Here is a 16,205-nt window from a genome sequence, read left to right on the forward strand (position 1 = left end):
ATGTTGCCAAAGCATTTGCAGCCACCTTCAGCAATAATTACTGAGTGGATGATCCATCTTTGCCTTCACCTGAGATCCCCAGCATAGCAGATGCCAGTTTTTAGCCAGTTTGATTTGTTCCACATTATGTCAAGATATGGGTAAAAACACGCAATATTGCAAAAGCCATGACACATCCTAGAAACAGAGCTGAAGACTTGAACTAGTTGCTCCCTGGCCAAACTGTTCCAGTTTGCAAGACTGGTATCTACCTGACAATGGAAAATTACCCAGGTTTGTCCTATCCACAAAAAAGGACAAATCCAAGTCAGTCAATTACTGCCTCATTAATCCATTCTCAATCATCAGCAAAATGATGGACATTGACAGTTAACCTGCTCACTGACACGAGGTTTGGGTTCTGCCAGGCCACTAGGTGCCTGACCTTATTACAAACTTAATCAAAACATCACTGTATGATTTGGACAAGCTGAGTGAGTGGGCAAATACATGGCAGATTCAGTGTAATATGGCTAAATGTGAGGTTCTCCACTTTGGTGGCACAAACAGGAAGACAAATTATTACCTGAAAGGCTATAAATTAAGAGAGGGTAATGTGCAATGAGACCTGAGTGTCTTCGTACATTAATTGCTGAAGGTAAGCATACAGGTGCAGCAGGCAGTAAAAAGGCATGTTGGCCTTCATTTCATGAGGTTTTGAGTATAGGAGTGGGGATGTCTTCCTACAATTATGATGTGGAGATGCCGGCGTTGGACTGGGGTAAACATAGTAAGAAGTTTAACAACACCAGGTTAAAGTCCAACAGGTTTATTTGGTAGCAAAAGCCACACAGGCTTTCGGAGCTCCAAGCCCCTTCTTCAGGTGAGTGGAAATTCTGTTCACAAACAGGGCATATAAAGACACACACTCAATTTACATGAATAATGGTTGGAATGCGAATACTTACAACTAATCAAGTCTTTAAGATACAAAGAACGTGAGTGGAGAGAGCATCAAGACAGGCTAAAAAGATGTGTATTGTCTCCAGACAAGACAGCCAGTGAAACTCTGCAGGTCCAGGCAAGCTGTGGGGGTTACAAATAGTGTGACATAAACCCAATATCCCAGTTGAGGCCGTCCTCGTGTGTGCGGAACTTGGCTATCAGTTTCTGCTCAGCGACTTTGCTGTGTCGTGAAGGCCGCCTTGGAGAACGCTTACCCGAATATCAGGCCGAATGCCCGTGACCGCTGAAGTGCTTCAGCGGTCACGGGCATTTGGCCTCTGATATTCGGGTAAGCGTTCTCCAAGGCGGCCTTCACGACGCATGACAGCGCAAAGTCGCTTTGTATCTTAAAGACTTGATTAGTAAGTATTCGCATTCCAACCATTATTCATGTAAATTGAGTCTGTGTCTTTATATGCCCTGTTTGTGAACAGAATTTCCACTCACCTGAAGAAGGGGCTTGGAGCTCCGAAAGCTTGTGTGGCTTTTGCTACCAAATAAATCTGTTGGACTTTAACCTGGTGTTGTTAAACTTCTTACTGTTCCTACAATTATACAGGGCCTTGGTGAGGCCACACCTGATTATTTGGTCTCCTTATCTGAGGAAGGATGGTCTCTTCAGAGAACATCCAAGTCGGTTAGGATTATATCTGCTGGAGTTTAGAAGAATGGGAACGAATCTTAATCAAAGCCTATAAAATTCTAACAAGACTGGGTAGATGTAGGAAGGATGTTCTTGATGGTGGAGATAGCCAGAAGCAGGGTTCATAGCCTAAGGATATGGGGTAAACCATTTAGGACTGAAGTGAGGAGAAATTTATTTACTCAGCAAGTGGGTGGGCCTGTGAAATTCTCTACCACAGAAAACAGTTGAGGCCAAAACATTGCTTATTTTCAAGAAAGAGTGATCTATTTCACCCAAAGAGCTTGATATAAAAGTATATGTAGGGAGAGCAGGAACAGATTACTGAATTGGATGATCAGCTATGATAATGAATGGAAGAGGATGCTTGAAAGGCCAAATGACTTACTCCTCCTGTTTTTTTTTTGTTTATATAATAGCAATGCTAACAAACGGAGAGATTTATAGGAGAGCTTTTCCCCAAAAAAATGTGTCCAATGGGCGGGAAAATGGGATGGCCAGTCCCGATCACCGGCCCCACCGCAAGTCACCACCTCCTCGATGCAGACTCCCTTCCCCTCTATTGCCACCCTCTTGGCACTGTCCAGTGGCGATGCCAAGCTGGCATTGCCAGGATCCCAAGGGGTACTGCCTGCTCTAACCCCAACCTCCCAGGGGCCTTCAGTCCCAATAGCGAGGCCATAACGTCTGGCCCATCTGTGATCCCCAGCTGCTGGGAGCTTTCACCGACGAGGTCGGAGAGCCTAGTGAGTCCAGACAATACCGTCCGGAGCTCACTAAAAGGATTTAAATTGAGGTATGAATATTTAAATCGGTCTCATGCCATTCCCCAGCGCAAGACTGATTTACGCAAAAGATTTGCAGCCTATCGGGTGTTTTGTTTTGACTCCCACTTATTTCCTGCTACACTACTGAACTAGTGGGGTGGGAAAAATGCGTATCTGGATTTCTACTTTGACAGCTGGTCAGTCAATATGCTGGAGTTATGTCAGCACAGTGAAATGGTGCACACTCAGAACAGTCCAAGGAATTTGATTTATTTCGATACTGAAGTCCAAATTGCATCCCAATGAAGAACGGATGTTTTTAGAAATATGACCAAATGATTTTGTTTCTTTGTGGCATTAGTTTAGAGAAAAGTGTTTAGGACATTAGGAAAACTTGCCTCCTCTTTGAATAGTGTCTTGATCCATTTGAAAGGGCAGCTTTGGCCTTTGTTTAAAGACTGCATCTTGGTCCTTCAATATAGCACAAGGACAGCAGGTTAATGGAACTCTGGTCAAAACCATGGAACTCCTGAACTGACTGCAGTGGCTCAAACAAGATGTTGTTACCCTTCAACAGCACCTAGGGATGGGCAATAAATGCGGCACTGTGCATCTGTTACGTATAGTGAGATTAATTATCTAAAGTTGCATCTGAAAGACATTGCCTTCAAAAGTTTGCAATGTCCATCTATTTCTGTGTTCATCAAACCACGAGTGGGGTTTGAACCCCATGACCATCCAACTGAGCAGAAGTGACATCTCTGAGTGAAAACTGACATTTGTACAAAAACTCAGGAAACCACATAACAAGCAGATCTCTTAACAGCATGTGTTACACAGGGCTCTGATGAACTCCTTCCACATTTGCTGTTCAACTAGGTGAAAGTTTCTCACAAACCTACAGGCGTTCATTGTATCTCGTGCTATATTGAAAATGTAGTGTACTGTTTAAATCTTTGTGTCAAACTTGGATAAAATAAAGATTAATGAATTGGATAAAAGGGAATTGATAAGGGTTCAGGTGCTTTTGAGGGTTTTTGATATGTGAATTAGCTGGCCAACCAGGTAAACAGATATTTATTTAAGTGGAGAACTACAGAAGATGGGAGTTCAAAGTGGGGACATAATGCATGTCGCACTTGTGTGCTAAAAGCATGACTTCTGAAATGAGTTATTTAGGTTATGATCAAAAGGGATAAATGATATATCAGTGGCAGAGTTAGTTCTGTACTGCAGAGAGAGAAGCATAACTGATGAACAACTAAGATCATAGCTACTCCCTGCTGGAAACCGAGTTCTCCTGAAAGCAGACTTCTAGACTGCTGCTGAAGGCTTCCTAAAATAAAGATACATATCGTGTGGTAATTATTTGCTGGATTTAGCTTGGAAAGTTAAACTTTGAGATGTTCTTTTGGGAAAAGGAACATTCTGAGTTTAGGAACATAGACGTGGAACAGGGTTAATTCAAGTATATTGTGTGTGTAGCCATTACTGTAATTAGTTGTTTTTTTTGTATTGTGGCCTTTATTGTGTGTTTTGCAATTTAATAAATTTTCTTTGATCACAACAAGACTGGATCTTTTCTCACTGCATATCTTTGCTTCCATTTATACCAAATTGCATAATAAGCAATTAAGAACCGGCATTCTAAGTTGTCCTTATGGGTTTTGGGTTAACCTCACATCTAACATTCAAGGGGTTTTTAACACGCGCTCTAATTTCCAAGGGTGTTCAAATCCACGGTAACACATTCAATTAAGATGACCCCTCATTATCCCGAGAATGTTATCCAATTCCTGATTTTTACTCGGTGACCCCTACAGATGTTATCTGACTTCCATTATAAAAGTTGGAAACATATTTGTGCACATGCTCCTATGCATTCTTCTTGTACAATAACTGAAAGTATAAACTGGAAAACTCCTCCTTGACCAAGCATGGGTTCTGAAGACACTTCTCTGACAAACTGAAGTATCTCCAATGGAGTTGGACCCAGATATGTTGGTGATTGCATGTCTGCTTATGAAAAGGAACAGTAAGAAGTCTCATAACACCATGTTAAAGTCCAACAGGTTTATTTGGAATCACAAGCTTTCGGAGCGCTGCTCCTTCATCAGGTGAGTGAGCTTTTTATTTTTAAGGGTGTGGTCCGACAAGTTGACAATGGACTTCCCTGTAGTGGCACTGTTTTCTACAGTGGGAGGCTCGGTTGCTGCTGGTGGTAATGCCGAGTTTCTCAAGTTTCCTGTTCTTGGTGTGCATGTAGGTGGCGTAGTTCCATTGTCTCGTCTGCTTGGCGGTGTCTCGCCGCTGCTCTGCTGCATCCTGAGAGCAAGTTGAAAATATGGATTCTATCTTGGTTTCCAAGTTGCAGTGTCTGCTGTAGAGCTACTGTACAAGGTGATTGAGGAGTGTGAGAGAGGTGCGACGACACAGTCTCTCCACATAGTTGTGTTGTAGGTCGACCTGAGTGGGTTCGTGATCTGTAGTCCTTTCGGGATCTTGTCTGTTGCATCTTTTGTAGAAACTTGATGTCTGTGTCGATATGCGCAATCTTTTTGGAAATCCTCTCCACTTTGAGCCAGCAGTTTGCGGTGTCGATGATAGCCATGATGTGGAGATGCCGGCGTTGGACTGGGGTGGGCACAGTAAGAAATCTCTCCACACCAGGTTAAAGTCCAACAGGTTTATTTGGAAGCTGCTCCTTCATCAAGTGAACCTCCTCTCATGGACCCCTCCCATAACTTGCATCCCACCCCCTGCTTTTAACATCAAGACATTTGCTTTCGAAATTGGTGTGCTGTCTCCCAGGGACAAGATGCTCACTTTGTAAGTGGTGGGGGGGGGGGGGGGGGGGCAGGGGGTGGAATCGCATCCAGGTCAGTCAAAAGTGTAAGGAAATCTCTCCTCGGCCTAAGTGGGACTGGACCGAGAAAGGTTCCGGGGAAAAACCCCACTCTATCTGGTATGGAGTGAGTGTCATGAGCTCTGGAGGCATGGGGCATCACCTGATGAAGGAGCAGTGCTCCGAAAGCTCGTGACTCCAAATAAACCTTTAGGACTTGAACCTGGTGTTGTGAGACTTCCTACTGTGCCCACCCCAGTCCAATGCCAGCATCTCCACATTATGAAAAGGAAGGGAGTAGCTGAAGTGAGTATTGGAGAATTAATGGTAAGGAAATAGATGAATTAAGCATGTATTTTGCATTTCTGCTTACAGTAGAAGACAGACATCCCAGAATTGTAGAAAGCCAAGGGGAAAAGGGAGTGAGGGACTTTATCGCCATAACTAGAGAAAAAGTGAAACATAGAATCCCAACAGTGCAGAAGGAGGCCGTTTGGCCCATTGAGTCTGCACAGACCACATTCCCACCCAGGCCCATAACCCCACAATTTAACCCCCCCCCCCCCCGACACTCAGAAGTAATTTAGTATGGCTAATCCACACATCTTTGGACTATGGGAGGAAACCGGAGCACCTGGAGGAAACCCACGCAAACAAGGGGAGAATGTGAAAACTCAACACTGACAGTGACCCAGCAGGGAATCGAACCCGGATCTCTGGCGTTATAAAGCAGCAGTGCTAACCACTGTGCCACCATGCCGCCCTGGGAACACTAATGGAAGAAAATGCTGACAATTCCCTGAGACCTAATGGCGTGCATCCCATGGTTATAAAAGAAGTGTCTATAGAAATAGTAGCTGTATTGGTAGTAATCCTTCAGGATTCCTAGATTCTGGAAAGGTCTCTGTGGATTAGAAAACCAGAGATGTAACACCACTAGTCAAGAAAGGACTGAGACAAAGAAATTCGAGGCCAGTTAGTCTGTCATTGAAGCAAATGCTAAAATCCATTATGGAGAAAGTAGTAGGACATTTAGGAAATCTCCATACAATGTGGCACAATCAACTTGGTGTTTCTTAACTTGATCCATACAGATTCCACATCGTCTATGCTAATACCTTTCCTCGATATTGTATCAATATCTTCTTTAATCAACAACCAACTCCACCAGCTTTTCCTTTCTGTATGTCCTTCCTAAACATTGAATAGCCCTCAATGTTTAGTTCTCATTCTTGGCCACCTTGGAGCTATGTCTCTGTAATCCCAACTATATCATACCCTTTTACATCTATCTGTGCAACTAATTCATCCATTTTATCTTGAATGCTCCGAGCCTTCAGGTGCAAAACCTTAAAGCTAGTCTTTTTAATGCTCCTTGTCCCATTCTTACTATTTTTTTTTACAGTGTCCTTATCTGATTCTGGCCCTTGATTTCTCTGCCTATTACTTTTCTTACTCTTCTCGCTGACTTCTCTTGTTCTTGATTCCCCTGCTCTGAATCCTTACATGGGCTCACATCGCCCTGCCATATTAGTTTAAACCCTCCCCAATCACTCTAGCAAGTACCTTCCAAGGACATCAGTCCTGGTCCTGCCCAGCTGTAACCTATGCATTTTGTACAGGTCCCATCTCCCACAGAACCAGTCCCAGTGCCCCAGGAATTTGAAACCCTCCCCCCTCACCATGTTTTCAGTTACATATTCATCCTGTATATCATGCTGTTTCTATTCTAACTAGCACGTGGCACTGGTAGTAATCTTGATGAGGTCTTTCTTTTCAACCTGCTTCCCACCTCCGTATATTCTGTTTTAGGACTTTGTGCCGTCTGCACCACAACAACTGGCATTTCACCCTCCCCCTTCAGAATGTCATACAACTGCTCTGAGACACCCTTGACCCTAGCACCAGGGAGGCATCGTACCATCCTGGAGTTTCTTTTGCGACCACAGAAACATATGTTGCCCTCTAATTGAATCCCCTATTTACTATTGCATTTCTATGCCTTTTGCTCCTCCCCTGTGCAGCAGAGCACCATGAATTTGGCTGCTGCTGTTATCCCATGAGAGGCCAATCCCCTCAACAGTATCTAAAATGGTATATCTGTTTTACAGGGGAATAGCCACAGAAGATTCTTGCTCTGCCTGGTGGTCACCATTCTCTTCCTGCCTTTGGAGTCTGAGCCTGCAGTGTGACTACCTCTCTATATGTGCTATCCATGATGCTCTCCACCTCGCAGATGCTCCACAGTGTCCCCAGATGCCGCTCCAATTCTGAAACTCGAGCTCTTGGGAGCGGCAGCTGGAGACATTTCCTGCACATATGCTGGTCCTGATCTCCCACATGGAGCAGGAAGGGCAGACCATGACTTGGAGCTCTCCTGCCATGTCTTCCTTTAAGTTAAATTAATCCTTTCAATATCAAACAGTGTCAACTAGGGCCCTTCTTCTCCACTCTTATTATATAAATATATTTCTTACAAACAGTGAATCACAGAATGAAATCATCTCAACAATTATAACCCATAATATTAGTAAGTACCTCCCCAACTGTGCTCACCCAAACAGCTATTTAGAGAAATGTAACCTTGCACTCCAGTCTTTTAACCACTGCTTCTGGTCTTAGATTCACTCTTTCTTTACTCCTTTATCCTCTTAGCTTTGTTCCCTAACTGTTACCTTATTTAGTTATTTAAGCTTCAGCTATTTAAAGACAAGTCCCTAACATCAGTTACTCACCAACCTCAGCTCACTGCTTTGCTGCGACGTCATTTTTGGATTTTTCAAACTGAGTGCTCTGTTTGGTAGCTGCCTTTTTCCGGTCCGGTGCGCTCCGCTCCCTGAAGGTAAATCAGGGCCCTGAACCTCGTGGTTCCTTTATCCTCCACTCCCAGAAGAGTGTCCCTCGCAGATTCAGTGCTCTCTGCTCCCCAAAGCTAAGTGAAGGCTCCAAGCCTCGCGCTCCCTTTATCCTCCACTCCCAGAAGGTTCAATGCTTTCCACTCCCTGAAGGCGAGTGAAGCCCCAAGCCTTGTGCCCCCTTTATCCTCCACTCCCAGAAGAGTATCCCTCACAGAATCAGAGCTCTCCAAAAGTAAGATAATAGTTGAGTTCAAATGTAGTAGAATGCCTCGTGGTTGACACGCGTTGATTACAGGAAAGTATGGACATTTCCTTTATTGTGGAAGAAATTGACAATGTTTGTTCACTATTCATTAAATGTTCACATTTGCGTGGTGTTGTACTTGCTGTTTTATAGGACATGGTTGAACTTACAGGCTTTAGCTGGCCCTTGCCTCTATTCATTTTGCAGACATTCGCCGGAATTGGAGGGTGCAAGGGGTGGACAGTGGGAAGGTCTGTTGACCTTGGGTGGGATTTTCCAATCTTGGGTCGAGCGAGGCCATAAAATCCCACCCATTGCCTCAGATTGCTCTCAGCAGGGATAATTGAAATGTCACAGGTGAATGCAAAGCTCTACAAGTACTTTAGGGGGACATAGTGGTAATGTCACTGGGCTAATAGAGACTAGGCTAATGCTGTGGCAGCATGCCAGCTGGTGGAATTTAAATTTAATTAGTAAATCTGGAATTAAAAGCTAATCTCAGTAATTGATTTTCGCAAATCCAATCTGGTTAACTAATATCCTTTTGGGGAAGGAAATCTTCCATCCTCATCTGGCTTGCTTACATTTGATTCCATAGCAATTTGATCAACTTTTAATTACCCTCTAAAGTGACCTAGCTAGCCACTAAGTTCAAGGGAATTGGGGATGGGATGCCAATGCTGGCTTGTCAGTGATGCCCATATCCAATGAAAGAATAAAGTAAAACTCTTATCAGCCAACACTCTGAGATGGACCTGCACTTGGACAGTGTTGATGCTGCCCTTAGGCCCCTCATGCCTTGATTGTCCTCAACACCCCAGGATAGCAGGCCCTTCCCACGTATCTGTTCCATGACCCCCAACTCGCCCTCTGTCCTCCCTTGGATCCCTCACCTACTCTCCCATGCCTCTGACTCCACTCCCCGAAATCACCCTCCCCTGATACCACTGACTGACCCTTACCAGCTCGGAGCTTCCATGCAAGCTGCTATACACGTCTCTCCTCCAATATGCCATAACATTCAACAAGAAAAACCACATACTTCAGACAACTGGACAAGGCTATCTCATGCAAGCCACTTTGTGAACCAGGTACAACGTTTCTCACTTGCCAGTGACTTTATCTTAAAGATAGGACATTATTAAAATAAATTTGTCACTGGATATTCATAGCATGGAAATGTACAAACTCACCACAGGCTGACATGCAACAAACATGTCACTGACTCTACCTGTATCTCAACACTGGGGAATTTCATGTACACAACATTTCCTGCTCTTGTGGACTGCATAAAATTGTCTTCTCCCTGCCGCCAATTGTTCTATTTGCCTACAACCCATCTATGCTGACTTGTATAGTCTAATCCTCAAATTTAATGCCTCAAATTTAGAATTCTCCATTCCCTGGGTTTAAATTCCTATATGGCTTCACTCTCCCTGTTATGTGATCTTTTCCAGCATGATAATCCACCGTCTCCAAACTCCAATTTAAGATCACTGATAGTTGTTCTGCTAAGGTGCATGCTCTAGCATTTGCTTCCTAAACTTGGTCCACTTTTTAATAAAATCCATCTCTTTGACCAAGGTTTTGGATTCTTTCTTTGGCTGAACATCCAATTTTTAAAATAGATTTGGATACTTTCCTTTTAAAGTGCTATATAGATGAAATTGTCCTCAATATTTGTAGCTTTGGAAGAAAAGTGTAGAAAATTTAAGCAGAGTTCCAATTTCTAACTAATGATTCATGATAATGGGACTTCATGCTTGAATAATTAATCAAATGAGGATCTGAAGGAATGCAAATTTCTGTGAAACTATACTTCAGTATCAGTCAACACCTGGGGGTGGGGGAAAGAAAGTAATTCCATGATTATGTAGTATGGATTTTTCTTTAAAATTTGCAAACTAATTTTATTTGTTCCTGTAGGAGACGTAATGCCTCACATGAAGGGCCAATCAAACTGGAAACCAATGCGTGCAAATACACAGATGAACCAATGTTACGGAAAGAGAAGTAATGTAACTGATACTATGCAATTGACTGTACATGTAGATGATCTCAATTCTTCCTCCCTTAACTTAGACTTCTTCAGATATCAGCTGATTGTAAGGTGAAGTTTAGTGGACCCTCAAATGAACCTAAACAAGTGCGGAATTAATACTTTACCAAGGAACATTGCTGCCTGTGTAGTTCCATCTATAAATCTAATTCCAGGAAGGGAAGCCTTTTTTTTTTTGCTCCCCTATCAAACAACTCAGAGGTAATGCTGTCATTTATAGCAAATATACTTCTGTTTAGCCTAAGTTGTTTCTCACATTTTTCTCACAGGAAAGTCACATGAGCAGCCTGGGAATGGAGGGATACAAACGATTGGTCTAGTTGGACCAAGGAGCGGCACAGGCTTGGAGGGCCGAAGGGCCTGTTTCCTGTGCTGTACTGTTCTTTGTTCTTTGATTCAACAATTCTTATTGAAATTTAAGTCGTATGGATTTACAGGGCTTTTTCCCCAACATGTCATATTCCTAGTTGCCAGTGTGAGAAGTGTCAGTGGATTCCTCCTCATTGGTGTAAGTTTGCTTAGTCATTTTTTATATAAAATTGGAACTTGCAGTTTGATTTTTGGTGCTGCTTCATATTAGAACAATGCAACATATTTAGCTGTCAATAAATCTGTGTCTTGACAGTGTAATAAAACATAAGAGGTAAAATTAAACTTTGATAGTGGCTGAAAGTAAGTGGTAATCAAATTGCTCTCCCATTATACCGCTCAGCCAATTCTCCTTACCATTACCATCAATGTGAAGGAAAAATCTGATAGTGTGAATAAAAAGCAACCTATCCTCTACTGCCAATGCTGCACCCCTTGCAGAAGCTGACTTATACAGCCATATCATGTTCTTATGATTGTTAAAACATGAGCTACACAGCTATATTAGGTGGCACAGTGGTTAGCACTGCTGCCTCACAGCACCACGGACCAAGGTTCAATTCTGACCTCCGGTGATTGTGTGGAGTTTGCACGTTCTCCCCATGTCTGCATGGGTTTCCTCTGGTGGCTCCAATTTCCCCCCTCACTCCCAAGATGTGCGGGTTGGGTTGATTGGCCATGCTAAATTGCCCCTTAGTGTCAGGCTAATTAGTAGGCTAAATACATGGGGTTATGGGTTAGGGCCTGGCTTGGGTTGTTACTGGTGCAGGCTCGATGAGCCAAATGGCCTCGTTCTGCACTGTAGGGATTCTATTATTCTTCTCTCTAACTAAACCAGTTTTTTTTTTTAAAACAATAACTGCAGATGTAAAACCAAGTTCGAAGTTGAAGAAATTGTCATTCATCCATGAGGAAGTGGATTCCGAATCAGCTCCAATGAATAAGCTGGCTTCTGATGCCCATAGGTTAGTGTTCCAATGAGAGACCAGGTATTTTCAAAATGCATGCACAAAATTAAGATGTTAATGTAGATTTTAAGGGAGACCCCTTTAGTGGGGAGTTTAGGAAAGGGCAACAAATGTTCCCATGTAAGAATAAAAAAGGATATATTGATTTGGTACTGTTGACCTTTATGTTGCAAAAAACATTTTCCTGACCAGATTTTTAAATGAATGTCTTTTGTAAGTCTATCAATACTTTATTTAAGAATATTGACTCATCTTGCTGAATGGTTCTGTATATTCAGACCCCGAACATCTGTGTGCACATCCTGTCTGCACTACATGACTGCCAAATACATTACTTTCAGGCACAATTTTTATGTCAGCTACTTCTTCCTGTTATAAATTTCCTGTTTTTTTTGCAAAGGGATCGAGCAATTGTGTGAACATGTGCACATGTTGGGTGTGGGTGGGGAGAGGGGGTTTGTGTGGGCAGGTGTATTGAGAAAGTCTTGTTCCTGTGCGTAGAACATGGGAGAGGGAGGAAATATTGAACACTTATTTTTCTTTCAAGTTTCAAGTCATCTAACCACCATTTATGCACATAAGATATAGCAGACAGAATTTTCCACAAAAAAACTAAATGTCATAATGGCCAGTGAGCCCAGCTGCAGAGCACTCGAGCACACTGGGAGACCCCCTTCCCTTCGAAGGACACCAGGACTCTTTTCTCCCCACCCCTTCTCCCTCAATGGCAACACGCAAACCTTCCCTGACATGGGTTGTGGGCATCGGGGCCCACCCCCTCTTGCCCCCCCCCCTTCATGCTCCGCACCTGCACAATCAATCCCCCACCTCCTTTGCACACCCCCTAATGGACAGCAGTGCCCAACTGGCACTGCCAGCTTCTGGGTATTGTGAGGTGTCTGGTGGGGTACTGTCCAATGCACACTGCCCAGCCATGCCCCTGCACCCTGGGGGCTTCAATGGCCTTCAAACCCCCACCCCAGGCATGGTCACCATGCCTGGTCTCTGCTAGTGAAGGTCAGTAGTGATTTGCGCAATCCGGTTTGCCCCAGGAGAAAGAGGCTGGGACAATTGCAAACCACTTGGCACCGAGTGTGGAGCCAATTTTTAGACCCGCACACTATCTTCCAGGGTCGGTGCAATCTGTGTAAGGCCAGAAAATATCCCCCAGCATGTTTAAGGAAATCCACTTGTGGAAACTTTTTAATTATTGATGTGACTATCACTGAAGCAATAAAAATGCATTCAAAGATACATAACATCCAGTGGAGTTTTTAGTGAGCATAAATTACATCAATTGCTTAAGAACATAAGAAATAGGAGCAGGAGTAGGCCATCTAGCCCCTCGAGCCTGCCCTGCCATTCAATAAGATCATGGCTGATCTGAAGTGGATCAGTTCCACTTACCCGCCTGATCCCTATAACCCCTAATTCCCTTACCGATCAGGAATCCATCTATCCGTGATTTAAACATATTCAACGAGGTAGCCTCCACCACTTCTGTGGGCAGAGAATTCCAGAGATTCACCACCCTCTGAGAGAAGAAGTTCCTCCTCAACTCTGTCCTAAACTGACCCCCCTTTAGTTTGAGGCTGTGCCCTCTAGTTCTAGTTTCCTTTCTAAGTGGAAAGAATCTCTCCACCTCTACCCTATCCGGCCCCTTCAATTATCTTTTATAGGTCTCTATAAGATCCCCCTCAGCCTTCTAAATTCCAACGAGTACAAACCCAATCTGCTCAGTCTCTCTTCCTAATCAACACCCCTCATCTCTGGTATCAACCTGGTGAACCTTCTCTGCACTCCCTCCAAGGCCAATATATCCTTCCGCAAATAAGGGGACCAATACTGCACACAGTATTCCAGCTGCGGCCTCACCAATGCCCTGTACAGATGCAGCAAGACATCTCTGTTTTTATATTCTATCCCCCTTGCGATATAGGCCAACATCCCATTTGCCTTCTTGATCACCTGTTGCACCTGCAGACTGGCTTTTTGCGTCTCATGCACAGTAGCATGTTGTAATTTTTTTCCATTTAAATAATAATCCAATTTGCTATTATTTCCTCCAAAGCGAATAACCTCGCATTTGTCAACGTTATACTCCATCTGCCAGATCCTCGCCCACTCACTCAGCCTGTCCAAATCTCTCTGCAGACCTTCTACGCCCTCCACACGATTCACTTTTCCACTTATCTTTGTGTCGTCTGCAAACTTCGTTACCCTACACTCAGTCCCCTCCTCCAGATCGTCTATATAAATGGTAAATAGTTGAGGCCCCAGTACCGATCCCTGCGGCACGCCACTAGTTACCATCTGCCAACCACAAAAGCACCCATTTATTCCGACTCTCTGCTTCCTGTCAGATAGCCAATCCCCAATCCACGCTAACACCCTACCCCCAACTCCGTGTGACCCAATCTTCTTCAGCAACCTTTTGTGAGGTACCTTATCAAACGCCTTTTGGAAATCCAAAAACACCGCATCGGGTGCGGTCCCGATGACATCCCCTCCGTCAACCGCACTAGTCACATCTTCATAAAAATCCAACAAGTTCGTCAAGCACGACTTTCCCCTCATGAATCCATGCTGCGTCTGCTTAATCGAACCATTCTTATCCAGATGGCCTGCTATTTCTTCTTTAATGATGGATTCCAGCATTTTCCCAACTACAGACGTTAAACTAACCGGCCTGTAGTTACCCGCCTTTTGTCTATTTCCTTTTTTAAACAGCGGCGTAACATTAGCCGTTTTCCAATCTGCCGGCACTACCCCAGAATCCAACGAATTTTGATAAATAACCACTAACGCATCCGCTATTACCTCTGACATTTCTTTCAGTACCCTGGGATGCATTCCATCCGGGCCCGGGGACTTGTCCACCTTCAGTCCCGTTAGTCTACCAAGCACTGCCTCCCTGGTAACATTAATTGTATTGAGTACCTCTCCTCCTACCAACCCTCTATCGTTAATAGTCGGTAAACTATTTGTGTCTTCCACCGTGAAGACCGACACAAAAAACTTATTTAAAGTTTCAGCCATTTCCTCATTTCCCACTATTAAATCCCCCCTCTCGTCCTCCAAGGGTCCAACATTCACTCTTGCCACTCTATTCCTTTTTATATATGAATGCATTCAATGTTTTGGCATCAACTACTTCCTGTGGTAATGAATTCCACATGCTCACCACTCTTTGAGTGAGGAAATGTCTCCTCACCTCCATCCTAAATGGTCTACCCTGAATCCTCAAACTGTGACCCCGGTTCTGGATTCCCCCATCATTGGGAATATCCTCCCTGCATCTACCCTGTCTAGTCCTGTTAGAATTTTACAAGTCTCTGAGATCCCCCTCATTTGTCTGAACTTCAGCGAAAACAATCTTAACCTAGTCAATCTCTCCTCCTACATCAGTCCTGCCACCCCACGATCAGCCTGATAAACCTTGGCTGCACTCCCTCGAGAGCAAAAACATCCTTCCTCAGAAAAGGAGACCAAAACTGCACACAATACTCCAGGTGTGGCCTCACCAAGGCCCTGTATAATTGCAACAACACATCCCTCCCTACTCCTGTACTCAACCTCTCGCAGTGAAGGCCAACATGCCATTTACTTTCTTTGCCGCCTGCTGCACCTGCATGCTTGCATTCAGCGACTGGTGCACAAGGACACCCAGGTCCCGCTGCACACTCCCCTCTCCCAATTTACAGCCATTTAGGTAGTAATCTGTCTTATTGCTTTTGCTTCCAAAGTGAATAACCTCACATTTACCCAAATTATACTGCATTTGCCATTGATTTGCCCACTTGCCCAACCTGTCCAGATCTTTTTGAAGGATCTCTGCATTCTCGTCACAGTTCACCCTCCCACCCAACTTGGTATCATCTGAAAACTTTGAGATGTTACATTTTGTTCCCTCACCCAAATTATTAACATATATTGTGAATAGCTGGGGTCCCAGCACCGATCCCTGTGGCACCCCACTAGTTACTGCCTACCAATTTGAAAAGCACCCATTAATTCCTATTTTTTGTTTCCTCTCTGCCAACCAATTTTCTATCCATCTCAAAACACTTCCCCCAATCCCATGCGCTTTAATCTTGCACGATAATCTCTTATGCGGGACTTTTGTCAAACGCTTTCTGAAAGTCCGAATATACCACATCAACTGGCTCCCCCTTGTCAACTCTATTAGTTACATCTTCAAAGAATTCCAACAAATTTGTCAAGCATGATTTCCCCTTCATAAATCCATGCTGACTCTGTCTGATACTGCCACTGCTTTCCAAATGCTCTGCTATAAAGTCCTTGATAATGGATTCAAGAACTTTCCCCACTACCAATGTTAAGCTTACTGGTCTATAATTCCCTGTTTTCTCTCTACTTCCCTTTTTGAATCTTGGAGTGACATTAGCTACCCTCCAATCTGCAGGGACTGTTCCAGAGTCTATTGCCAGTGGAAAATCATGAATGA

This window comes from Mustelus asterias, chromosome 16 (assembly GCF_964213995.1).
Source record: "Mustelus asterias chromosome 16, sMusAst1.hap1.1, whole genome shotgun sequence".
Taxonomy (NCBI): Eukaryota; Metazoa; Chordata; class Chondrichthyes; order Carcharhiniformes; family Triakidae; genus Mustelus; species Mustelus asterias.